Source organism: Triticum aestivum, chromosome 1D (assembly GCF_018294505.1).
Source record: "Triticum aestivum cultivar Chinese Spring chromosome 1D, IWGSC CS RefSeq v2.1, whole genome shotgun sequence".
Lineage (NCBI taxonomy): Eukaryota > Viridiplantae > Streptophyta > Magnoliopsida > Poales > Poaceae > Triticum > Triticum aestivum.
In genome coordinates, this window is record NC_057796.1 from 191,822,578 (window position 1) to 191,847,820 (window position 25,243).

Consider the following 25,243-nt stretch of genomic DNA (forward strand, 5'->3'; position numbering starts at 1 on the left):
GCAATATTTTACTTTCCATTCCATAAACTAAAAATACCAAAAATATTACTTTACCGTTTATCCATCTCTATCAGATCTCACTTTCCAAAGAACCGTGAAGGGATTGACAACCCCTTTATCACGTTGGGTGCAAGTTAGTGTTTGTTTGTGCAGGTATTCGGTGACTTGTGCGTTGTCTCCTACTGGATTGATACCTTGGTTCTCAAAACTGAGGGAAATACTTACTCTACTTTGCTACATCACCCTTTCCTCTTCAAGGGAAAAACCAACGCAAGCTCAAGAGGTAGCATTCACCTGCCCCACCGAAACCGAAGCACCCTCACCAATTACTCCGATGAAGCCGAGGCCTACTCAGCGCCACCAAGGAGGTTCTGCAGCCACCGCTGCATTTTATCTTTTATTCGATCTCACGGGGCTACCGATGCTTGATAACGAGCAGCCATGGCGGGTCTCCATCGACGGCGCCGTTGCCGGCCACTTCCTCCACGACATCACTCCCCCATGTCATTGCTTCCTCGCCGACGACTTCCACACAAGCACTAGCTGCTGCTGCTCCAGCTCTCGCGCGCGCTGCTGCTCCGGCTCTCGCTCGCGCTGCGGCTCTTCTCTTGCTATCGGTCGTGCTGCTGCTCTGCTCTTGCTTTCATTGTTGCTGCTGCTCTACTCTGCTCTTGCCGTCGGCCGCGATGCTGCTCCGCTCTTGCTCTCGCTCATGCTACAGGAGTTGCTGCTTTAGCACTCGCTCGCGATGCTGCTGCACGAGCTACTCTCTGCTAGTGCGTTCCCTGCTCGAGCGGTTGCTGATTTAGATCACTGCTTCTCTGCTACCAGGGCTCGAATGCCCTAAACTTCTCTTGAAGTGCTGTACTACTAGTTCAATCAGTTTTGTTAGTAAATTCAGTTTCGACAATAAAATTCAGTTTCGACTTTAAAGTTCAGTTTCTTCAGTTAAGTTCGGAGTCAATAGTATTTACAACATTTGTCGGAGCGGCCGCGGCGCGGCTGATGCATTTTACATCTAGCACTTTTTGGTGATGTATTTTACATCATCTATTGCAGATGCAATTAAACTCCCACTTCAGATTAACATTGTATGTCTTGTTGAAAGGATCGAGAAGAGGTGTCTAGAGGGGGGTGATTAGACCCTCAACAAAGAAAATTAGCAGTTTTTAGTTTCTTCAAGTTGAGGTGGAGTTTTAGCACAAGTTTAAACATTCACAATACATTTCAAGCAAGCATGGCAATAGTATATGAGCAGAGGAAAGTAAACCATGCAAGTTTTGCAAGAATGTAAAGGGATGGGATTGGAGTATGCAAACGCAATTGGAGACACGAAGATTTTTTCCGTGGTTCCGATAGGTGGTGCTATCGTACATCCACGTTGATGGAGACTTCAACCCACGAAGGGTAATGGTTGCGTGAGTCCATGGAGGGCTCCACCCACGAAGGGTCCACGAAGAAGCAACTATGTCTATCCGACCATGGCCATCGCCCACAAAGGACTTGCCTCACTAGGGTAGATCTTCACGAAGTAGGCGATCTCCTTGCCCGTACAAACTCCATGGTTCAACTCCACAATCTTGACGGAGGCACCCAAGTGACACCTAACCAATCTAGGAGACACCACTCTTCAAAAGGTAGTAGATGGTGTGTTGATGATGAACTCCTTGCTCTTGTGCTTCAAATGATAGTCTCCCCAAGACTCAACTCTCTCTCGCAGATTTGGATGTGGTGGAAACATGATTTGAGTGGAAAGCAACTTGGAGAAAGCTAGAGATCAAGATTTATGTGGTTGGAATGGAATATCTTGATCTCAACACATGAGTAGGTGGTTCTCTCTCAGAAAATGTATGCTGGAAGTGTAGGCACGTTCTGATGGCTCTCTCCATGAATGAAGAGTGGGTGGAGGGGTATATATAGCCTCCACACAAAATCTAGCCATTACACACAAATCACCAAACTCGGTGGGACCGAATCGTTAAACTCGGTCAGACCGATATGGTTCAAAATGTGAACGCTAGGAATTTCGGTGGACCGACATGATCAACTCGGTGGGACCGATGTGCTAGGGTTAGGGTAAAACCTCATCTCGGTTTGACCGATTACACAAACTCGATGGGACCAATTTTGGTAATAAGATAACCAGAGAGTTGGTCAAGCAAACTTGGTTAGGCCGATTACAAATCTCGGTGGGACCGAAATTATTGCAACAGGAACTAGAGAGTTTGCAAGCCCATCTCGGTGAGACCAAGATCCCGTCGGTGAGACCAAACTGATTAGGGTTTCTGGCGGTGGCTATGTAAAATTAACTCAGTGGCGCCGGATAGATCAAATCGGTGGGGCCGATTTTGACTTTAGGTTTGGGACATATGTGGAAATGAGAAAGTGGTTGAGGGCTTTGGAGCATATCACTAAACACTTTGAGCAAGCAAGCCATTAAGCAACACCTCATCCCCTTTTAATAGTAGTGGCTTTCCTATGGACTCAATGTGATCTTCGATCACTAAAATGAAAATGTAGAGTCTTTAGCTTTTGAGCTTTTGCCAATCTTGTGTCCTTAGCATGTTGAAGGGGTTCCACATCCTCTTGTCCACGCCACTCCACTGTTGAACTTATCTGAAATATACTAGATAAAAGTATTAGTCCAACAAGAGATATGTTGACATTAATTACCAAAACCATCCAGGGAGCACCTGTGCTTTCAATCTCCCCCTTTTTGGTAATTGATGACAACATACATCAAAGCTTTAGATAGGGATACAGAGAGTAGCAAGTAAAGCTTTGGAAAGACATGTAACATGCATTGGCTCCCCTACATGTATGCAATCATGTAAATATAGAATATAAGAGCATGTGTATGCATAAGCATGACAGAGCAAGCAATGAGTTACATGTATCTTGGCCATATGCATCAATGCAAATGATGTGAATATAGGAATTGTACCTTCATGTTCATGAGTCCTTCTTGCAAACAATATCTACACCAGCAAGAGATCATCATGCACATGAATGTGCTGCATATACTTACCTTGTGGTCTTGAGCTGGCTTAGGAAGAGATGAACCTGAGTAAACAAGGTTAGATAACACAGATACATCTACTAGGTAGAGCAAAAACTGCAAACCACAAGAGTACCAAGATTGGGATGACATGTAGAGAGTGAGTACTAGGTACTCCTATTGGATATAGACATGTCCCCAAGGGTAAGATATGCAATGAATTCAAAGATTTCCTTCCCTAGAAGTCTTTCTCCCCTGAATCTTATATTGGATAATGGGAGAAGGTGGGGAAAAGAAAATCAGAGCAAAGCAAATCAGAGCTCAATAAACATAACACAAACTAACATGTCTTTCCCCTCTTAAAGACATGTGACTTCGCTCCTCTTGAATCCCAAGCATCTGGGGTCTTTGGGGTCTGTCTCTCCATTTGATGCGATTAAGCATTCTCCCCCTTTGAAGTACTCTCCCCCTTTTGAAGTGATTTAGCTTTGATGTGATCTCTCTCTCCCCCTTTGACATTAATTTCTAAGAAGGGATCTTCTGGATTGTGAATCAAAATAGGTTTGATCCTTGAGTCAAAGAGCAAAGCAGCATATAGAATGTGATGCTAGTAGCGGACAAGAATCATTGAGTGGAGCTGGAACAAATATGCAGAATGCAAATGCAAAGTGTCTTCTCAGCACTGAAATCAGTAACACCGAGTTGTTTGCTTCGATAGCACCGAAGTGGTTCGGTTTGACCGAAAGTGGTAATCCGATGTGTCCGAGTTCAACACAGAGACAACATTTTGTCACCTCAGCTCACTAGCCAAATAAGATCTCACAAGGATTTGCAAGGAATTAACTAAAGGATTTGCAATGAATTAGATGCAGGGAATGTAGAAACGAACAAAGAAAAGAAAAGAAATCTAGATGAAGTTTTTTTTGTTAAAAGAAGGGAGACAAGTATGCAAGAGACAAATGCGGGAACACAGAGAAACACTAGAGAACTTCATCTAGAATTGGTCGGCGACAAAGTCACCTATGTTAGAGTATATTGACGGAGGAGTCAAGTGAGAACACTTGATCGTAGGTTACACTCATCGTTTAAGCTCAAAATGGGGTTACCATTTTTCGTTTAAGCATTTTGATGTATTCTCATCTTGTTGAGCTGCTTTGACCCATGACTTGGGGTAAAGCTTCTCTAAGATGGAATAACATACCTTGGGTGGTGGTGTTGTACTTGATCATGTAGTCGAACTTGTGTGGGATGCTCAAGGTTGATGTAGCTCATCAAGGATTTGGAGCACCACTTGGATTTGAGTTCATCTACCTACATTGGTTAGTCTTGCAAGGAAGAGCACTTGTGTATCCAAAATGACAATCATGAAATTTGATACCAAATGAAATTTGATATATAGAATTTGTCAAAGGATATGTTGAAGACTTCATGCTTCCTTGTCTTCAACCACCCTGTTGTAGAGACTTGGTGATGTAGAGATTGCTCAAGTTGTGAGTGAGTTGCAATCTCACAGATTTCGTTTCACCCAAGTACCTACAATGGTTAGATAGCATGCAAGGGTGCAAATATATCCAAGACATATGATCATCATCATAAGAGAAATATCAAGGATTAGTCAAAGGCTCATGCCTTGCATGTATCCAAATGGAGTTTCTACTCCAAGTTTGAAGCATCAATGATGTTCAATTCACCTCTCAAACGGCAAAATACTTTCTCATCAAGCGGTTTGATGAATATATCCGCCAATTGCTTATCGGTGAGAACATGCTTAAGATCAATGTCCCCTTCAGCAACGTGATCTCGAATGAAATGATGACGAACTTCAATATGCTTAGTTTGAGAATGTTGCACGGGATTGTGAGAAATCTTAATAGCACTTTCGTTGTCACAAAGTAATGGAACATGTTTCACATTGATCCCATAATCTTTGAGAGTTTGGGTCATCCAAAGTAATTGAGCACAACATGAACCGGCGGCAATGTATTTCGCTTCGGCGGTGGATAAGGATACCGAGTTTTGTTTCTTGGAGGACCAAGACACAAGAGATCTACCAAGAAATTGACAAGTACCCGAAGTGGACTTCCTATCAACCTTGTCTCCGCCATAGTCCGAGTCGGAATAGCCAACAAGATCAAAAGAGGACCTCTTAGGATACCAAATGCCAAAATTTGGTGTATGGATTAAGTATCTCACTATCCTTTTCAAAGCCTTAAGATGACATTCTTTGGGGGCCGCTTGATATCGTGCACACACATGCACACACTTAGCATAATATCGGGACGGGAGGCACATACATATAACAATGAACCAATCATAGAACGGTAAACCTTTTGGTCAACCGATTTGCCATCCTTGGTCAAGTCAAGATGTCCACTAGTAGGCATGGGAGTTTTCATACCTTTGCTTTCTTACATGTTGAACTTCTTGAATAAGTCCTTGGTGTACTTTGTTTGAGAAACAAAGGTGCCTTCCTTAGTTTGCTTGATTTGCAAACCAAGAAAGAACTTGAGTTCACTCATCATAGACATCTCAAACTTCTTCGACATTAGCTTCCCAAACTTTTCACTAAAATGTGGGTTAGTTGAGCCAAATATGATATTATCAACATAAATTTGGCACACAAATAATTCACCATTAACCCTTTTAGTAAAAAGAGTAGAATCTATTTTTCCAATCTCAAAGCCTTTTTCAATAAGGAACTTGGTCAAGCATTTATGCCATGCTCTAGGAGCTTGTTTAAGACCATAAAGAGCTTTGTGAAGTTTGTAAACATGATCGGGTTTCTTAGGATTAACAAAGCCGGGAGGTTGTTTAACATAAACTTCCACCTCAATTTCACCATTTAGAAAAGCACTTTTAATGTCCATTTGGTACAAAGTAATATCATGGTGATTAGCATAGGCAAGTAAGATGCAGATGGACTCAAGTCTAGCAACGGGGGCATATGTCTCACCATAGTCCATACCTTCGACTTGAGTGTAGCCTTGGGCGACGAGACATGCTTTGTTGCGAACGACTTGTCCATCTTCGTCTTGCTTGTTGCGAAACACCCATTTGGTACCGATGATGTTGTGGTTGTTGTCGGGCTTCTCGACCAATGTCCATACTTGGTTTCTCTCAAAGTTGTGTAGCTCTTCATGCATGGCATTTATCCAATCCGGATCTTCCAATGCTTCTTCAACCTTCATAGGTTCAATGCTAGAGATGAATGAATAATGTTCACAAAAATTAGCCAAACGAGTGTTAGAGCGAGTGATTCTCCCGGTTTGGATATCATTGAAGATTTGTTCGACGAGATGGTCTCTTGAGACTCTTGCTCGAACACGTGAGAGATTTTTCTTGGGTCGGGGTGGAACATCTTCTTCATCATCTTGTTCTTCTTCTTGGCCTTCTTCATTGTTGACGTTGTCGTTCTCTTGTCGTGGTGGAGAAGGAGGTTGATGAGGTTCATCTTGGTGCACTTCCTCGTTTTCTTCATCTTGGTGTGTCCCACTTGTGGATGCTTCCATGTCAACTCTTGGTTCACCTTGTCGTGAGGTAGAAGCTTCCACTTGGACGGACGAGGTACTCTCCTTCACCTCCGTTGGACGAATCTTGCCGATAGACAAGTCTTGGATTGCTTTCGAAGGATCTTTATCTCCTACATCAATTGGCAATTGCTCTACTTGCGAGCCGTTAGATTCATCAAACTTCACATCTACCGTCTCTTCAACCTTTCGGGTGAAATTTTTGTAGACACGGTAAGTGTGAGAGTTTGAGCCATAACCAAGTAGGAAACCTTCATGAGACTTAGGAACAAATTTAGAACGACGATGCTTACCAAGAATGTAACACTTTGAGCCGAATACTCAAAAGTATCCCACTTGGGGTTTGTTACCGGTGAGAAGCTCGTATGCCGTCTTGCCGAGTAGCTTGTGAAGATACAAGCGATTTGTTGCTTGACAAGCCGTCTCAACCACTTCCGCCCAAAAGTGTTTTGGCGCCTTGTACTCATCAAGCATCGTTCTCGCCATCTCAATAAGAGTCCGGTTCTTCCTCTCAACAACTCCATTTTGTTGAGGTGTGTACGTAGCTGAGAACTCATGTGAAATCCCTTCTTCGTCAAGAAAGGTATCCACATTTGCGTCCTTGAACTCAGTTCCGTTGTGCTACGAACCTTCTTAATCTTCACTTCAAATTGATTTTCGGCCTTCCTAGCGAAGTTCTTGAAGATCTTTTGGACCTACGATTTATCATCAAGAAAGAACACCCACATAAATCTTGAAAAATAATCAACTATGACTAGACCAAATGAGTTTCCACCGAGACTTTTGTAGGCATTGGGACCAAAGAGATCCATATGAACTAGCTCGAGCGGTCTTCTCGTGGTCATCATGCTCTTCGCGGGGTGACTTCCTCCAACTTGTTTTCCTGCTTGACAAGCACTACACAATCTATCCTTGTCAAATATAACATCTTTCACTCCAAGGATATGATCACCTTTAATTAGCTTATCAAGATTTCGCATGCCCACATGACCTACCCTTCTATGCCACAACCAACCTTTAGAAGATTTAGCAATAAAGCAAGTTCTAGGTTGAGCCTTTTTATTGAAATCAACAATGTAAAGATCACCTCTACGAATACCGGTAAAGACCATATTGTGATTATCTCTACAAAACACTTGGCAATCTACTTCAGTAAATAGGCCATTGAAACCAAAGTCAGCAAGTCTAGATACGGAAAGTAAATTGTAGCCAAGAGATTCAACGAGCATAACATTTTGTATGGAGCTATCATGTGAGATGGCCACCTTACCAAGGCCAACCACCTTACCCTTTGAGTTATCACCAAAAGTGACATACTTTCGAGGGCCGTCGTTTTCAGCAAGCTCACGAAACATATCCTTATCTCCGGTGTACATCCACTATCAAGAACCCATTCCTTTCCTCCAGCCATGTAGCCGCGAAGATTAGCCATAAGACCAAAGTGTCTCATAGACTCATCGAGATCAAAGTCACTATCATCATCCTCATCATAGTATCCTGTTCAACATCGTCTTGTGATGGATCAATTCCTAGAGAGAGTGATTCATTAGACAAATGATCATCACAATAATCTATGAATTCTAATGGCTTCGGAGATGATATTACTAATGATTCCAACATCTCCTTTAGCACGCATGAGGTCACGAAGCTCAAATAGGCAATCATCAAACTTAGGATCACAAGTATTCATTTTACTCAAGGCAATAGACTTATGAAGAATTTCATCAAAGTTTTGCAAGGAATAGTTTGGGAATCGTTCCTCAAGAAATATCCATATAGTGTAGGCACAATCAAGAGTAGGCAAGCAACCAATCAAGTTTCTAGGCAACCCTCTAGTGATAAGATTAACAGTTCTAAGGTTGTGGATCATGTCAATAGACTCATCAAGGGTAGGATGCAAACGATCAACATGAGGTGCACAAGGGCTAGTAATGTACTTGTTCAAATGATATTCATTGAAAATCACAAGCATCTCATTTTTCCACTCATGAAAGTACTCTCCATCAAGAAAAGGCACTCTAAGTCTAAGATTCCCCAACATAGACTCATCCATCTTCCTCCAAAGGTGTTTAAACCAAAGCAATGGAGACCAAAGCTCTGATACCAATTGAAAGGATCGAGAAGAGGTGTCTAGAGGGGGGTGATTAGACCCTCAAGAAAGAAAAGTAGCAGTTTTTAGTTTCTTCAAGTTGAGGTGGAGTTTTAGCACAAGTTTAAACATTCACAATACATTTCAAACATTCACAATACATTTCAAGCAAGCATGGCAAGAGTATATGAGCAGCGGAAAGTAAAGCATGCAACTTGCAAGAATGTAAAGGGATGGGATTGGGGTATGCAAACGCAATTGGAGACACGAAGATTTTTCCGTGGTTCCGATAGGTGGTGCTATCGTACATCCACGTTGATGGAGACTTCAACCCACGAAGGGTAACGGTTGCGCGAGTCCACGGAGGGCTCCACCCTCAAAGGGTCCACGAAGAAGCAACCTTGTCTATCCCACCATGGCCATCGCCCACGAAGGACTTGCCTCACTAGGGTAGATCTTCACGAAGTAGGCGATCTCCTTGCCCGTACAAACTCCTTGGTTCAACTCCACAATCTTGATGGAGACTCCCAAGTGACACCTAACCAATCTAGGAGACACCACTCTCCAAAAGGTAATAGATGGTGTGTTGATGATGAACTCCTTGCTCTTGTGCTTCAAATGATAGTCTCCCCAACACTCAACTCTCTCTCGCAGATTTGGATTTGGTGGAAAGATGATTTGAGTGGAAAGCAACTTGGAGAAGGCTAGAGATCAAGATTTATGTGGTTGGAATGGAATATCTTGATCTCAACACATGAGTAGGTGGTTCTCTCTCAGAAAATGTATGCTGGAATTGTAGGCACATTCTGATGACTCTCTCCACGAATGAAGAGTGGGTGGAGGGGTATATATAGCCTCCACACAAAATCTAGCTGTTACACACAAATCGCCAAACTCGGTGGGACCGAATCGTTAAACTCGGTCAGACCGATATGGTTCAAAATGTGAACATTAGGAATTTCAATGGGACCAACATGATCAACTCGGTGGGACCGATGTGCTAGGGTTAGGGTAAAACCTCATCTCGGTTTAACCGATTACACAAACTCGGTGGGACCGATTTTGGTAATAAGCTAACCTGAGAGTTGGTCAAGCAAACTCGGTGAGGCCGATTACAAATCTCGGTGGGACCGAAATTATTGCAACAGGAACCAGAGAGTTTGCAAGCCCATCTCGGTGAGACCGAGATACCATCGGTGAGACCAAACTGATTAGGGTTTCTGGCGGTGGCTATGTCAAATGAACTCGGTGGCGCCGGATAGATCAAATCGGTGGGGCCGAGTTTGACTTTAGGTTTGGGACATATGTGGAAATGAAAAAGTGGTTGAGGGCTTTGGAGCATATCACTAAGCACTTTGAGCAACTAAGCCATTAAGCAACACATCATCCCCTTTTAATAGTATTGGCTTTCCTATGGACTCAATGTGATCTTGGATCACTAAAATGAAAATGTAGAGTCTTGAGCTTTTGCCAATCTTGTGTCCTTAGCATCTTGAAGGGGTTCCACATCCTCTTGTCCACGCCACTCCACTGTGGAACTTATCTGAAATATACTAGATAAAAGTATTACTCTAACAAGAGATATTTTGACATTAATTACCAAAACCACCCAGGGAGCACCTGTGCTTTCAATCTCCCCCTTTTTGGTAATTGATGACAACATACATCAAAGCTTTAGATAGGGATATAGAGAGTAGCAAGTAAAGCTTTGGAAAGACATGTAACATGCATTGGCTCCCCTACATGTATGCAATTATGTAAATATAGAATATAAGAGCATGTGAATGCATAAGGATAACAGAGCAAGCAATGAGTTACATGTATCTTGGCCATCTGCATCAGTGCAAATGATGTGAATATAGGAATTGTACCTTCATGTTCATGAGTCCTTCTTGCAAACAATGTCTACACTAGCAAGAGATCATCATGCACATGAATGTGATGCATATACTTACCTTGTGGTCTTGAGCTGGCTTAGGAAGAGATGAACCTGAGTAAACAAGGTTAGATAACACATATACATCTACTAGGTAGAGCAAAAACTGCAAACCACAAGAGTACCAAGATTGGGATGACATGTAGAGAGTGAGTACTAGGTACTCCTATTGGATATAGACATGTCCCCAAGGGTAAAGATATGCAATGAATTCAAAGATTTCCTTCCCTAGAAGTCTTTCTCCCCCTGAATCTTATATTGGATAATGGGAGAAGGTGGGGAAAACAAAATCAGAGCAAAACAAATCAGAGCTCAATAAACATAACACAAACTAACATGTCTTTCCCCTCTTAAAGACATGTGACTTCGCTCCTATTGAATCCCAAGCATCTGGGGTCTTTGGGGTCTCTCTCTCCGTTTGATGCGATTAAGCATTCTCCCCCTTTGAAGTACTCTCCCCCTTTTGAAGTGATTTAGCTTTGATGTGATCTCTCTCTCCCCCTTTGACATTAATTTCTAAGAAGGGATCTTCTGGATTGTGAATCAAAATAGGTTTGATCCTTGAGTCACAGAGCAAAGCAGCATATAGAATTTGATGCTAGTAGTGGACAACAATCATTGAGTGGAGCTGGAACAAATATGCAGAATGCAAATGGCAAAGTGTCTTCTCAGCACTGAAATAAGTAACACTGAGTTGTTTGCTTCGGTAGCATCGAAGTGGTTCGGTTTGACCGAAAGTGGTAATCCGGTGTGTCCGAGTTCAACACAGAGACAACATTTTGTCACCTCAGCTCACTAGGCAAATAAGATCTCACAAGGATTTGCCAGGAATTAACTAAAGGGTTTGCAATGAATTAGATGCAAGGAATGTAGAAACGAACAAATCAGTAGGGCCGAGTTTGACTTTAGGTTTGGGACATATGTGGAAATGAGAAAGTGGTTGAGGGCTTTGGAGCATATCACTAAGCACTTTGAGCAAGCAAGCCATTAAGCAACACCTCATCCCCTTTTAATAGTATTGGACTTCCTATGGAGTCAATGTGATCTTGGATCACTAAAATGAAAATGTAGAGTCTTGAGCTTTTGAGCTTTTGCCAATCTTCTGTCCTTAGCATCTTGAAGGGGTTCCACATCCCCTTGTCCACGCCACTCCACTGTTGAACTTATCTGAAATATACTAGATAAAAGTATTAGTCCAACAAGAGATATGTTGACATTAATTACCAAAACCACCCAGGGAGCACTTGTGCTTTCACTTGCCCTGCTTTAGCCTCGCTGTCGTACACCTCACCGGAGCTGCTCCAACGACGGTACCATCCATCATAGCGGAGCAGTACCCCCGGCGCTGTCTCCAGAGGCCTCAGATCTTATTCCGCACCTCCGACAGTCACACCAGCATCACCATCCTCCATGTCCAAGCCAATGATGTGGAGGTTGACAAGGCTACACCAAAGAGGTTGTAGACTCGTCGCATCACTTTATTACTCTACATTCATGTCGATCCCCTAGGGATCCTTTGGTTCAAAGCAGTTGTAAATCTAGAAAGAAATGAATCGTGGTCACAAAGTTAACAGGGAGAAAACTAAATGCTCTTTTGAAACACAATTTGAATCGGTTTAGCAAGATAGCCATTATATGATATTCATGCGGACCAAATAAGCTCACAAAATATTTCGAGGGCAGGCTTCAGCCTGTTGAAGACAGCCTACTAGAATTGCCACTGGTTCAAAGAAAAAGTGGAGGAAAACATAGCAATTGGAAACTTTACTATGGTACTACTATCCGTGCATTTGGTTAGAAGGAATGGAGCAAAGCAAAACTGGTGGATTTTTTTCCTTTGGTGTCTCTTTCAAAGAAAAAACATAGGAATTTTAATATCCACTTGGACGCCCTTTTCAAATTAATATGCATGAAGAACAGGACTAAGTGCATTACTGGCATAATAAGATTCTTATTTTACATTTTCATGTGGTTTGACTTTAATTTCACCATGTTTCTCCATTCCTGTGTTCTTCCAATTCATGTGAACCAAACACCCAGGTTAAAAAATGCTGTGTTTGCAAATGCTCCGTTTTGCACATGCATTCCTATCCCATTCCTGTGTTTTTCCAATCCCTGCAATTTTAGAATCCTCCAATTCTAAGGAGCCCTTACAGATTTACTTCATTTTCAGATAGGTGTCAAAGAAAACTCTGTGTGTTTTGTCCCGCTCCTGCCGTGCCGTCATCAACCCAACCTGAGGTGCACCATCGGCGGAAGTGTTCACTGCAGCAGAGATCCCCCTGCAGACCTTCTTTCGCTGCCTCATATCATCTTCTATGTTACCGGCAGCCACGCCAACTACATTACCATCATCGGCTGAGCAGATGAACTTGAGGACTACACAGTTTCGGAAGAGAGGTCGCACTCTTTCGTGTATGCTTATGTTATACATCGATTATCATTACCTGCTACTTTATCGTCCTGTTCACCTCTTAGACTCTGAGTCAGGTCCAAACAAATGTTCAAACTTTAGTTTTAAAATGCATGTGGGGCACATATCGAGGCAGCAACGAAAAGTATTTGTCTACTATCATGGTTCATCTCAGGTCTTCTATGTGGTTCATGTTGGGTGGGCAACAAACAGCAGATGATCCATCGTCTATCTTTGTAAACTAAAGGTCTGAAGCTATTATCTGCCTGCTATCATTAGTTTTGGATCTATCCACTCGTTTGCTACCATCAGTCTTGATTTCTTAATGCACCCCTTAGGCCTGACATAATCTAACTATGTTTTTTTATTATGCATGTCAGTTATTGTACACAATCGTACTGAACATGTAGAGAAAAAGAGAAGACCGTTGCGTGGGAATATAATGTCATGCAGACACCACTCCATGGTGAGCGAAGTGCCCCCCTCCCCACATTCCAGATTGTATTCTAGAGGAAGATAACTGTTCAGAGGGGTATTTAGAGGGAGCCGACCACTCCTATTTACCCCTGAGGTGTTTGCTCTAAGTGCCATTCTAATGTTGGTCATATCATGCATATGGAGCCTCGCATTGCTTACTTTATACAACTTATATGTCATCAGCTTAGTTTAGATTTGCTTTGTGTGAATGCCACCTGTTTGGTCTCCATATCATATATGTGAATTATGCAATGCCATCTTCTTTAGCCAGGCATCATATACGTGAATCATGCAATGCCATCCCGTTTAGCCTGTCATCGTATATGTAAATTGTAATCGTGCCATACTATTTTTTTCATAATGTATTCCATTTGCCGACAATGTTTCCACATTCATCTACTCTTCCTATGCATCAACCATTTGAGTCAGTCATGGCAAAATTTGGAGTGAAAACAAGGTCATCTGAGCAGTCAGTGCTACCTGTCAATGCAGATTTCTTGTTGGTTAGAGATAGCTCCTCAGAGGAGGTTTCAGAGACAGATGACCAGTCGTATCCCCCCCGAGGTGTATGCTCTAACTTGGCAGGGTTATATTGCTCATATCATGCATATGTTGTGTTGCATTGCCATGCCATCTGCTTAGATTATACATGCTTTGTGTTAATGCCTCCTGTTTGTTTTCTATATCTGATAAGGGAATTATGCAATGCCATGTTTTTAGCCAGTTATCATATGTGTGAATTACGCACTGCCATCCTGTGTAGCCAGGCATCACATATGTGAATTATCTCATGCCATCTTTTTATTACGTATATTATTTGTCGACAATCTGGGTATATTGAACTACTCTTCATGTGTATCAGCCATTTGAGCCGGTCATGAAAAATCTGGAGTGAAAACAAGGTCTTCAGAGCAAGCAATGGTACCTGTTGAAGCATATATCTCGATGGTTATGGGTAGCTCCTCAGAGGAGGATTCCGAGACAGATGACCAGTCCTATATCCGACCTGAGGTGTATGCTCTAACTTGCAATGTTTATATTTCTCATATCATGCATATGGTGTCTTGCATTGCTTAGTTTAGACATCATATACACAATATTCAATACCATCTGCTTAGTTTAGAGATCATACATGCGAGTGCCAGCTGCTTAGTATATGAAGCAATTATGTGAGTTATATCATGCCATCATGTATACTAGGCAACATGTATATGAATTATTTCATCCAAACCTATTTTAGAAAGACATCATATAGTTATGTCATGTCATCCTGTTTAGATACTCATCATATGTTGAATTGTGCCATTATATCATGTTAAGTTATCCATCATATATCTGAAACTGTGTCATGCTATCCTGTTTAGTTAGCCATCATATATGTGAAATTGTGTCATTCTGTCCTGTTTGGTTAGACAACATATATGTGAATTACCACATCTGTCTATCATACAATGCCTGCTCATTCAATTTCTTTTCTTGTTTATCAGGCATTTGAATTGGAGGGGGTGATGGTAGTATCTAAGGGAGTAAAAAATCATTCTTCACAAAAGACGGTGCTACCCATCGATGCAGATAGAACCATGGTTGTACTGGCCCACGAACTAGCCCCACCACACATAATCAAGACTCTTCCAGATTGTACACCTACACCGGTGGACAGAGACCCATCTACACCCCATTTAACCCCAACCCCAGCAGATAGTAACCCACTTCTAGTTGACACAGCACCATGTCCACCACAGAGTACCCCCACATGAGCAGTTTGTAAAGCAACTCCAGTGCCGAAAGCACGAAGACCACCACAGCGAACCCAAACTCCACATTTAAAGCAGAAGAGCAACTATTCTCAGGTCAGATTCCGTAGCTATGGTCCATACTCCTTCGCTCTTGCATCGCTGTATTTACTCATACCAACTAATTTCGAATTTGAAGGATCCAATTAAAACTCCAATGGTGCAACAGGTATGTTTTAAACCTATTTCTTTAACTGGATTGCTATTCTAACTTCTTACTCTGTGTTGATTTCAGTTTCAGTTGTATAAACAGTTATGTTCTCATGTCATGCACATTACAAGTGTTGCTAGTGCTGTGTAGTTTCCCACACTTATATTCTATCTGCTGATGTGTCTTAAAAATATATAATTTGAACTATGTCTCTATCTTGATTTGGCAACATAAACTAGAATGATATAGACAATACAATGACCATAGTACATACATATATGTTTGTTTCATGTTGTTATCCTGTCCACCTTACTACTGAACCGGTTTACCAAAATGAGTGTCATATACATGTGCCTGCTTGTTTCTCTTGTAGAATACAAACAAAATATTGGAGAAGAGCACCCCATTATGAAATGGTAGAGAAAGTAATGCAGATAAGGTTCAAGATTGTGATACAACCGTGTTGGTCTCCAAGAAAGGTGAGAAAACCTATCTTGTTAACAGCCAGACAACCCCAAAGTCCTGCGTTGATGTAGTGTTCGAGTTACTGCCACTACTGCTGGCACAAGCTCCTAGAAATTGCTACCTGAATCACATCAGCTTCTTCAGCCTCACCTACAAGCTGGAAGGCATCAGTCAGCAGTGCTGCGGCAAGAAGCTGAAGGACTGAGGAAGTCCCTGCAGAATTCAGATGCATACTTTCTCGGGCAGCAGCAAAAGCTGGACGATTTTAGCGCCAAACAAGAGAAAACTAATAAGCTTGCTAAGCTTCTTGCCAGCATGGTGGGTGTCTAGGATATTATTTCTTGAGCTCTTTTTAAGTGGTTTCAGTTCTGGACTTGTTCTGCTGCCGCGTTTATTTTCACTGGTGGCTAATTTAGTCGCCCACTGTATGTAATATGTTGCTTTCTCCACGACATTTGCACTGGTGGCGAACTTTGATGCCCAGTGGATGTAATATTTGTAATAGCCATAATAGCCTAGCGTAAGTTGCTTGCTTATTTATTTCCTTATTGTCTTGTTTATTTTTTTGCTTGTAGTCACTGCAGTTCTTTTTCCGCGGTAACCTTTTTATTTAGAATTAGGCCACAATAAGAGCATCTCCAACAGCGGCTGCAAAAACCGCGCGCGCGCGGGATGGTTTCGCATGCTCCAGTGGCAGCGGGAAACTCAGGCGCGTGGGAAACGATTGCACTCGCGCGTGAAAAAGCGGGAGGTCATGCGCTAGATATGGCCCGCCGCTTCCGGCGCGCCTATAAATAGCTATGCCCGCCACGCGGCCTCCCATCGCTATCCACATCGCCACGCACTCTCTCCCCGCTTCCTCTGCCGCTTCCTCGCCTCGCCGCTGACGTGCCACCACCGCGCCACCATGCCATCGCACTGCCGGGGATCTTCGGGCTACTGTGGCGTCCGCCAGCGCCCCTCCGACGCCTTCGACGCTGAGATTCGGTCCGGCGACGTCCGCCTCGGCCTTGGCACGTTCGAGACTGCGCACGAGGCCGCCCGCGCGTACGACGCGGTGGTGTGGCGCCTCGGGAGGCCTCGCCCACAGATGAACTTCCAGAAAGTCTGGACGTGCGAGCAGGCGCAGGCCGTCGCCCCTCCTTCGTTGCTAATAACTAACGCCGACCGTCAGGAACACCATCGGCATCAGTGCCACCTCCTCAATGCCCCGGCGGATGAGCGAGCCATGGCGGAGTGGCGCCAGTGCCACCCGGAGGACGTCGCCAACAAGAACGCCTTCTGGGCGGAGAGGAGGGCAAGGCGGCGCGTGGAATGGGCGAACATGCGTCGTCGGAAGGCACTGGTGATATCGCAGTGCGATCTGTGAGAAGCATCATTCTTCTCTAGCGACGATGAGCAGTGCGAAGACGCGTGGCTTGATACGTTGGACGACACAAGCGAGGAGGAGGAGGACGACGACTCGGAGTAGTTTCTAGTTGCACCATAGTTTTTACCTCGGACTAGTTTCTTTTTTACCTATCTATGCTAGATGAACTATCTTTGTATCTCTTTTTTATCTATGTATCACTTTTTTATCTATGTATCACTTTTTTATATATGCCTATGGTTTTTTATTTGTTTTGGGTGCATAGCGCAGTTTTTTTGCAGCGCCTGCTGGAGCGGCTCGCGCGTGCAAAACTTTGCAGCGGCCACTAGAGCAAGCGCTCCTCATCGCACAAAAACTCGCGAACAACATGCTGCAAAGGCGTCTTTAGCGCGCCGCACGTTCGCGTCTGTTGGAGATGCTCTAACCATGGGCAACATACAGATGTTGTAACCATTGTCCTGCTGGCTGCTGTAGTGGGCTTTCTAAGGTCCGTATTATCCATGGGCCTTCTATGGCCCGCAGATTCAATGGCCTTCTACGGGTCGTTTGATAGATTGGCCAAACATGGGTCGTACATTCATGGACCATTAACGGACCGCAATATGGGTCGTAAACGGGCTAGTATCGGAATCGTCTGTTTATGGGCCGACCATAACGGGTCGTTAATAGGATGATGTGTACAACGGGCTTAATTCTATCGACAGGCATAACGGGTCATTAATGGGCCATAATTGATGACGCTATGAAAATGGCCCAACGAATTAACGGGCCATAGACGGGCCGACTTTAAGCACAGGCTGAATTTGGCCACAAGCAGAACATGCCAGTAACGGACTGTAAGTAATCGAATGCCGGAGTTGAGCCCAATACAAAATGTGGCCTTAGAAGGCCAAAAGATAACACAGGCTGGAAACGGCCCAATGGAATAATGGGCCGTTAATGGGTATAAAGCGATACACTCTTCATTCTGGGCCAGTTTCATCACAGGCCTTTTTTGGCCCAGGGTTACAAAGGGCCTCATGTAACGACCCAAACCTGATAATATTCGATGTCTCTGTACTCACTGTGCTAGTCCCTGGATCAATACCTAGCACACATAGTACAGGATGTAATATCAAGAATAAACCACATGTGATAACATTACATCGTAGATCCAGAATTTAATATAATACATACCTGCATAGCTCAAGCTAGCACACAAACAAAATGCAGCAGAAAAGCAAATAAAGTCTCCATGAAGTCCATCAACTCCACATGCAAATGTCGAGTATAGACATTGTAACCCTACATCGTATCACTCACTCGTCAAATAAAATCTGCAACATGAAACGTTGCAGCCACGAATGGTCAATACTTTGAATGTATTGGCAAGTCACGCAGGAATTGATATAACAGACCTACTTCTATATGCAAGGTATATCAAGAGGATAATGAAGTGGTTGTTTTGCAGAAAGCTAATTTTTTCCCTGATAACTTGTCAGGACCCCGATTCTAAGTCACACCGATCTAGCATGTAACACATCATATCACTTTGCGGCCTCACGCACGGTATTCCCACGGGTGCCACCTTACCTGGCCCGGGACCGTTTGCGCCTTTTGGCTCACGTATATGATAGTGTCGCTAGTATCCATATGACAGAGAACCCGGGCCGACATGACTAGTCGTGAACCCAAAGTGCGCTAACTTACGGGGACAAGCATACATGAACCAGCATCGAACGTGTCGGTCATCAGCGTGTGAATCCGGGCTGTAGCAACTGGGCTAACAGGACTCCGGGAACCCGGGCTGTAGCAGGCTAGCAGGACTCCGGAAGTCACCGCGTGACATTTCCCCGAAGGGACAGACACAGGAACAAAGTGGATCACATGCCGACCAGTCTAAGTGTTCCGGAGCAGTAGCAACTGGGCTAGCAGGACTCCGGTAAACCGGGCTGTAGCAGACTACCATGGCTCAGTGGAAGCACTAGACTACATTTCCCCATAAGAGAGGCTACCAAGGATAAACGACTATGTTGTCGGATCCCACACATATCAAGCATTTCAATCATACACACAATATGCCCGATATGTGTAAATACAACATGGCATCACAACAAAACTCTACAACTCAAAGTATTTATTCATTAGGCTCCGAAGAGCCAGATATTACAAATATGGGTCTGATGACCCAGCATTCAAGTCATACAAGCAACAAGCACATGCGGAAGCTTATCTTGTCTGAGTACAGACAACTACAAATGGAAAAGGCTAAGAAGCCTAACTGTCTACAAGACCCTGCCGAGGGCACAAGATCGTAGCTGAGGTAACTACATATGCGTCAGTATCAACAAAGGGGGTGGTGGAGTTTGACTGCAGCAAGCCAGCTTGACTCGGTGGCTATCCTGAACTATGACTGCAAGTAACTCTTTTCAGGTGGCGCACACGAGTCCACATATTCACCATATCAATACACCACTATGGATCCGCTCCCGTCTCCCTACGAGAACGCCATCCATAGCACTCACGCTTATCTTGCGAGTTTTAGAGTATCCACTTTCACTTGTCTATGAACTGTACAGGCAATCCAGAAGTCCTTTTCCGCGGACACGGCTATTCGAATAGATGATGTTAACCCTGCAGGGGTGTACTTCTTCACACACGCTCTCGCCACTTACCACCATGTACACGTCGTGTATCTCGGCAACCTTCAAGCGGAAGCCTGGTGAGGGAGTCGGCCACGACCTGACTAACCATACAAGTCTCTAGTCCAGGTTTATCGCCTATTCGGGTTCCATCCGCAAGGAGATCCGGCCGGGGTGCCGCTCACGGCCCCAAACGATGTGTGCAGGGTTCCCAAGCCCACCTCGACGGATGGATCTACGCTTGGTACACCGTGCCACGGTGCCTAGTCTGTCCCAAGCCCACCTGTATCGGGTGCCACTTGGTAGACTACTAACACTACCTACAAACACCAGAAACTAGTTGCAATTCCTGGACATAGATCAGGTTGATTAATAAGTCGAGAGAGCTTGGAGCGCCCGGAGTCCAATGTGTGGTAGTAACTGTTCATCGATCACAACCACAGAACTCAGTTCCTAAGGACGGCTGCAATGAGACAACCCACCATGTACTCCTACATGGCCTCTCACCGCTACCTTTACCAAATCGTGTTCACACACTTAGCTCTCAACAGTAGGACATGTTCACCAGATTCCAATTCATCCCCGATGAATTAGACCTGACTCAACTCTAAGAAATAGCAGGCATGACAACCAAGCATGAATGAGTAGGCACATCAGGGCTCAAACAACTCCTACTCATGCTAGTGGGTTTCATCTATTTACTGTGGCAATGACAGGTCATGCAGAGGAAAGGGGTTCAACTACCGCAACATGTAACAGTTGAAACGTTGTTGTCCTAATGCAGTAAAAGAGAGCAGGAGCGAGAGAGTGAGATTGTATCGAAATGAACAAGGGGTTTTTGCTTGCCTGACACTTCCGAAGATAGTATAGCTCTTCATCGATGTCATCGAACTCATCGTCGGAACCACGTCTACGCAGGGGGAACGGTTACCAGCAATAGAGAGGAAACACAATCAATGCAATGCGACAATATGATCCATGAATATGACATGGTAATATGATGTGATTTGAGCTAATGCAGCTATCAAGAGAAGGGTTTGAGTTGATTTGAACCAAAGGTTCAAATTCAAATTCAAACTATGAAGTTATAAAATGCATTATCATGTTTTCATCTATACAGCAAGGTTAAGTTGCTTTGTCATGCATGAGAATGGTACATATGGATAGATTGGATTTTTCTGATCATTTTTCATATATGATTTGTTTCATTTGGAGTTACGGTTGAATTTCTATGAATTTTACAAGTTTAGGCAAATTTCTGAAAATAAATAAATCATTTAGATTTATTTAAATTCCAGAAATAGTTTACTGCGTCAGCATGACGTCAGTGTGACGTCATCAAGTCAATAGGGGCCGGTCCAGGTCAAACCTGACCAGTGGGGCCCGCTGGTCAGTGACTCAGGGCTGGTTAGGGTCGCAGACAGGTGGGACCGGTCAAACGCCACATTAGCAAAGTCAATGCTGACGCGTGGGTCCACTGGATTAGATTAAATCTAACTAATTTGGTTAGCCGGTTAATTGAACCTATGAGGTCCGGCTTTCAGTGTCTGGGGGTTAACTAAACAAGGTAATTAAGCCCTAATGGCATGGTTAGCCGGCGGCTAATCGCCGGCGGCCACAGGCCACGGCGGAGGCGTCGGGTTTGCTCCTCCGGCGACCAAACGAGTGGCGGAGGGGCTCTGCATGGAGCTGGTGCTCATCCGCATCCAACAGAGCAAGCAGCAGTGGATGAGGTGGTCTACAGAGTCGACGGCGTTGAGCTTTGCGGCGGCCGGAGCTCGGCAAGGTCGGGTTCGGCGCCATTGTGCACGGCAGGGCGAACAGGTGGCTGCACTCGGCTCCTGGGAGAATGCTGAGCGCGCGACGGTGCTTAGACACAAGCTGCGGTTGCTGTTGGTGCGGCGGCGATGAGACATGGCGGCGGGAGCTTCTGCGTCCGTGCAACTACGGCCTAGAGGACGCGGGCGAACATGGGAGTAGGGGGAAAAGAAGCAGCGGCTCACCGCGGGTCTGCTGGTGCTGCTCGCAAGGCAAGGGAGGCACGGGGTCCGGCGAATCGACGGCGCAGATCACCGGCACCCGAGGTCGAGGATGGCGGCGTTGGCGGGGAAGAAGGCCGTCCGGGCTTGCGTTCTTCTGCTTGCAGGCGCTAGGCGTCGTGGCGGAGTTGATGGGCATGTCGGCAGGTGGTGCGGTGGCCGGTGGCCACGGCTATGGCGATCGGCGGCGATGGCAACGCTCGGGTGTGCGTGTGAGAGAGAGACAAAGGGGAGGAGGAGCACGGGGAGAGTGAGAGAGGGGCAGAGGGGTTGCGTGGCGTCGTCCAGACGCGTCGGGGAGGGGCAGGCAGGCAGGGAGGAGCTGGCCTCCTCGGCCGCGCGCGTGCGAGCACACAGCTGCTCCTACTGGCAGGAGGAAGACGACAGGAGGCACCGGGTGGGCTGGCCCGGTAAGCTGGGCCGGCAGGTGGGCTGCACAGGTAAACTCTCTCTCTCTCTGTGTCCTTTCTAATTTTCTTTCTGTTTTGCTATTTTTCTCCTCTGTTTTGATTTAGTTTATAAACCAAATCATTTTATAAATCCTGAAAATAATTTTGGGCATTAACTGAATTATTACAAAGGCCCTTAGCTATTTTCAGAATATGTTGGAGCATTTAAAATTATTTATAGAATTTAAGTGCCCCGATTCAAATACATACGATTTAATTCAAAAATCCAGGATTACCTAGAAAAATGTGCACCATTTTTGACAGAGGTTTTCAACCAATCCAAAAATGATGAACTTTTCTAAAGAGCATTCTGGGTTCATTGAAAATATTTATGGTTGACCCTATTTGATTTAATTTGGTGCTAGGGTTTGTCATCCCCATTTCAACTTTAATTGAGAATTAACATGATGCATGGATGCTTTAATGCAACTAATGACAAGCAAATTCTAGGGCTGTGACATAACTACATAATGTAATCGTTAAATTTTATTTTCGTCTTGCTACAATTAAATACATATGGTTGAGTTGGGCAATCCAATACCAACCTATCCCCATTACTAAATTTCCCACTCAATTTTTATTAAGATATCATCCGTTAAGATCATTCAACAACTATCATGGTCTAGCTGCTCAAATTTGTCCATAATCGGGGACACGGTTAATCATGATTAGTTTTAATACTCTGCAGAGTTTTTTACGCTTTAACCACTGGAACCAATCCGAAGATTGAGACGAAGTCTTTCAGAAGAGGTTCCCTTAACACCTAACGCCCACATCCCACCTATATATATGCTACATCTGTTGACACTGTCTGGGCAAGGGTTCCAACAACTGGTCAACTAAGCCAGAGCCCATATAGCCAGTGGTCGCACATGGAACCTGAGTGGCTTTCCACTTAGGGTGCACTCTCATGGGCGCATGGCCTTGGAAAAAGTGCAAGACCCCATGATGCCTTCCCTCAACACCAAACAATACCACTTCCGCCCAGAGGTGAATTATATATTATGTTTTTACTCAAGTTATATTATATATAGTCCTCACATATTCTCAATGCATGCACGAACCAATACCCGTTTACCTAGCATAGCAAGCATACACTATCACGATCTACAATAAGGCCATACTAACTACATCTCAATAGCAATAGCATACTGCCATAATATTCCTACACATGCACAATATGGTATTGTGATATAGAACTACATGCATGAAAAATAATAGGATGAAGGATGACCAAGGTGTAACTTGCCTAGTATATTTGATGAAGATCGTCGCACTCATCATCCTGATAACTCTACTCGTCACGCTCCGAGAAATCTATCGCAAACAAAAGAATCCAAATAAATAACCATGCCATAAATAAGAATCAAAAGAACAAAACAAATATAGCAAGGTTGAACAGCATCAACATAAATAGGTTTAATATTATAATATGGGTCTCGGTGTGATATAAGGTGACGGGTGAAGGAACGAACTCGAAAGAATTTCTAAACAACAAAATATTGCTTTATAAGCATATATTTGATATAATATGAATCGGACTCAAAGTGATGGGAAAACAACATAAAATTGGGGTAATAGATTGCATATGACATAAGGGTTCATTTGCAAAAAGAATTATTTGAAAAGGAGGACTACAACTCAAATTATAGTGAGATGAAGTTTGAATTGAATTTAAATTCATACAGTAAAACGAATATCATCAACAAGTATTTGATACAAGTTTTCAGACGCAAAAAGCATCAATTGAATATGATATACAATTTGCAAGATATGAGCAAAAGATGATTCAAATTCAAATTTGAATTGGTCAAATTTGAAATGTTCAAAAGTTGAAACTTATGAATTAACTGTAAATAGGGCTTCGGTACGAAACTAACACAATTGGGGATTCATCAAAAACAGAGCTATCGTTGAAAAGTTATGATGAATTGAATTTCAGGGACCTATCTGTAAAAGTACAAAAACAATTTCAGTCGAAGAAGAAATTAAAACAAAACTAATGGACACATGGCAGCACGTGATTAGCCGATACCCCTTCACGGAATAGACTACTGTTGGCCGTTGGATGAAGTGACGATCGACGGTTGCAGTTTTATTAGAGTTAGGTTTAGGGGAGAGGGGAATTCCTCACCGGAATGCACTCCGGTGACCATGGCGCGGTGGCGGGGCGGCTCGGCTCCGTTCAAGAGCTCACAAAGGTGGCTCCCGAAGCTCGGGAAGCATGGGACGGCGTGCGGGGCTTCATGGCCAACTCGAAAACCTCCTCGGTTACAACGTGGGCGACCTTTGGCGACAAGGCGGTGCGGCTGGAACGATGGCAGTTGCCGGCGAACTTCGGGAGGATGTGGGGCGCTCGAAGCAGTGGTTCCTGAGAATAAAAGGAGGCGAGGGAGGTGCGTGAGGTCTCAGCGAATTCATTAAGAGGCTCTGTGAGGACCGGGGCTTACTGGCCGCTCTGCAGTTCGTCGTCGGAGGAGCTTCGTGCAGCGGAGATCCAGCGAGTCGAGGAGCTCAGTTCCGCGAGGTGAGGATGGGAATCAATCGAGGGGAGACAGGGGATTCGATCTGTTTCAACGGATTCGGTCGAGGGGGTTCAGGATTGCGCGGATCATGGATTTGTTTTGGTCGTTGAGGTACTGTCATGATGGGGAGGGAGACCGAGCGGACGTGGAAGAAGGAGGTGGTGGGGTCTGTGCGTGAGTCAAACAGGGAAGAGGAGAGAGGCTGGCAGATGGGCGTGAAGCTGTTTTTTAGGAAAAGGGCCTGAAGCTGCTGATGTGGCGCTGACGCGGGTGGCGTCGTCCGGTTGGCTTGCTGGGCTGGGCCTAGCGCTAATGCTGCTGCTGGGCACTGGTAGAAATAGGTCCAGGTTTTTTTCTCTTTAAACAAATACCAGAAAACAATATGACGAGA

The 25,243-nt window shown here is 44.3% G+C and overlaps 2 long non-coding RNA genes across 2 annotated transcripts; both read right to left on the reverse strand.

Annotated features, from left to right (window-relative positions):
- Positions 1–18,162: 18,162 nt before the first annotated feature.
- On the reverse strand, positions 18,163–18,778 carry LOC123167113 (uncharacterized). The gene is made up of 2 exons (XR_006483813.1): positions 18,395–18,778; positions 18,163–18,305 (listed from the first exon to the last, which is right to left on the reverse strand). It is a non-coding gene; the product is annotated as an uncharacterized lncRNA (long non-coding RNA).
- Positions 18,779–22,675: 3,897 nt separating this feature from the next.
- LOC123167119 (uncharacterized) lies at positions 22,676–25,031 on the reverse strand. Its single transcript, XR_006483814.1, has 3 exons — positions 24,778–25,031; positions 24,462–24,698; positions 22,676–23,644 (listed from the first exon to the last, which is right to left on the reverse strand). It is a non-coding gene; the product is annotated as an uncharacterized lncRNA (long non-coding RNA).
- Positions 25,032–25,243: the final 212 nt, after the last annotated feature.